The sequence below is a fragment of the Alnus glutinosa genome, chromosome 6 (genome assembly GCF_958979055.1).
Source record: "Alnus glutinosa chromosome 6, dhAlnGlut1.1, whole genome shotgun sequence".
Taxonomy (NCBI): domain Eukaryota; kingdom Viridiplantae; phylum Streptophyta; class Magnoliopsida; order Fagales; family Betulaceae; genus Alnus; species Alnus glutinosa.
In genome coordinates this window covers 6,310,266-6,312,819 of record NC_084891.1, presented here as the reverse complement: position 1 = coordinate 6,312,819, position 2,554 = coordinate 6,310,266, and the positions used below count along the sequence as shown (strand labels likewise).

The following is a 2,554-nucleotide window of genomic DNA, read 5'->3' as shown; positions in this document are numbered from 1 at the left end:
TATGATAAAAAAAAAAAAAAAAAAAAAAAAAAATCTACAATTATATATGTGCATGGTTGGCGGCCATCCTCATTTTTTATTTTTATTTTTTTTGGGAAAAAATATAAAAAAAGCTCCATCAACTAACAATCGATTTTAAAATAGCCGAATAAATTTCTAAGTGCGCTAAAATGACCCATCGAACTACCAAGGTGTGGCAAAAAGACAATTTTTTTTTTTTTTTTGGGTGATCATACTATTATTCTCTTAAAACTTAATAAAAAAATATTTTTTTAAAAAAATATAAAAATTTAAAGAAATTAAAAACTTTAAAATTAAAATTAAAATTTTTTTAATTAAAAAAAAAAGAAGAAGAAAAAACAAGGGGTAGCTCCACAGCCACCCCTTGGCTGGGTGTGGCCTGGAAGCCATCTTAGAGGTGGTCGGGGGTGGCACACAGCCACCCCTTGGAATGGGAGGTGGCCCCAAAGCCACCCTAGAGGTGGCCAGGGGTGCCGTATGGCTCGCAGGCCACCCCCAGTGTAACGCCCCGCTTTTACAAAAAGCGTAAGTGAAAATTTTTCGAATTTCCACAAGAAATTACTAACTTATCAGAGTTAAATATTGGCAACGGAATATATATAAATATAATACAGACTTAGGAATTAAGTAACACTTCAGAGCTTCTACTGAAATACTTCAAGATAGATATAATAAGTAAGTCAGCATAATTATACAAAGTAGTAGTAGTCATGCCTCACAGGGCATAAATAGTCATACAAGCCAAAATATCTAAGGTTTAATGACTACATAACAGCAGAATTATAAATATTGTCTTTAAACTAAGTTATTGAACTACAACATGGTAGTTCCCAAAAAGGGAGGCAGTCTTGCCTCAAAAACTAGTATCAGGAACCATCTAAGAGTCTGGATAGTCCTGATATTCTTCTTCTTCATATCCTGTATTATCACACAATACGGAGAGGAAAACAACAACACAAAATACTAAAGTGAGTCCGCTGTTTTCAATATAGATATGATTACTGATTTATTTAAGTAAATGCAACACAATGCAATAATATAAAGTAATGACAGTTTTATATGCACAGTTTTATTATAAAATGAATCATGAGCTTCTTGTATTCGATCTTATAGAGACGTAACTCTAACGCATAGATTCAAGGAAACGTAATTCCATTTAATAAAGTCTAGGAAACGTAATTCCTGTCTAACGTGCTATAGGAGACGTAACTCCCGCTTATCGAGTTATAGGAGACGTAACTCCCGTTTAGCGAGTTCTAAGGAGACGTCACTCCTCTAACAATTTATTATCTTTTTGGCACAGGCAGACGTCACTCCCTGTTCCGTAGGCAGACGTAACTCCCTACTTTGTTGTTTATTAATATTTTTGGCTCAGGCAGACGTTACTCCCTGATCCGTTAGCAGACGTCACTCCCAACTTTGTTATAATTAATTCATTAATTAAAATAACAAAATATGCAAAATCCACATGCGCAAACAATTAAATAAAACAGAAACCACAACATTATGGAAATTCAGCTTCACCCTCAGTAAGTAATAAATACTTACAGTTCTTTCTTTGCCTCAGAAAAGTGTTCACATAAATATTAGCTGCAGTATAATTTAATACCAATAATAGTGAATTAGTACAATTCACTTATAAACTCATATTAACACTATTTTTATTTTTAACCTTTTAAACCTTAACATAATTGCTAAAATCATTTAAACATAATAACATATAAAAAATGGTTTAATTATAATGCCACATATTTCATATGGGCATTATAACAACATTTATAAATAATGACCAAAATACCCTTTTGCATTTTTAAAATACTTATGAATATAAGAATCGTTTTACCAACACTTTTAATCAGAAAAGCTATATATTTATATAACATAACCAATTCCAATTGAGCTGAGTAACAACATTAGTATTAGTAATGTCTAAAAATACTTTTAGAATATTGGGCGGCATAACGGCATAATTATGAATAATTCCCTTTATAAAATTTGGCAGAACAACGACGCTTTTATAACTAATGCTTAAAAAAAACCTTTCAAAACTTTTGACAGCATAACAGCACATTTAAGGAATACCCATTGAATTTGGGCATCATAATGGCATATTTGGTAAATAAGTGATCAACTTTGAACATAAACACATAATGAACATAATCAAGCCTAAACTAATGAAATCAAAACTTAAAGCATAAAATCAATGAAATTGATGATTGAAAGCTTACCAAAAGACTTCCTAGAACACACTCCAAGCCTTGGACTACACAAAAGCACACAAAAGCACACTTTTCTCTCTCTTTGCCATGAGTGTGTGTATGTGAAGCTTGATGGGTTTTTGAATCCTTCTTTAGTTCTATTTATAAGGGAATGAATGGCTAGGATCAAGTAGACACTTTTTGATCTAATGGATGGGAGTTAGCCTTATCCTCCAAGGCACATGGGTGTCATTATTACTAAGATAAATATCTACATGCATTTGCATTTCATGTGAATTTTGGCACATGGGTTTCATCAATACTTAAATCAAATA

General features: G+C 32.1%; 1 long non-coding RNA gene across 1 annotated transcript; it reads right to left on the bottom strand.

The window, feature by feature from the left end:
• Positions 1 to 690: 690 nt before the first annotated feature.
• On the bottom strand, positions 691 to 2,342 carry LOC133870428 (uncharacterized). Its single transcript, XR_009900724.1, has 2 exons — positions 2,250 to 2,342; positions 691 to 939 (listed from the first exon to the last, which is right to left on the bottom strand). It is a non-coding gene; the product is annotated as an uncharacterized LOC133870428 (long non-coding RNA).
• Positions 2,343 to 2,554: the final 212 nt, after the last annotated feature.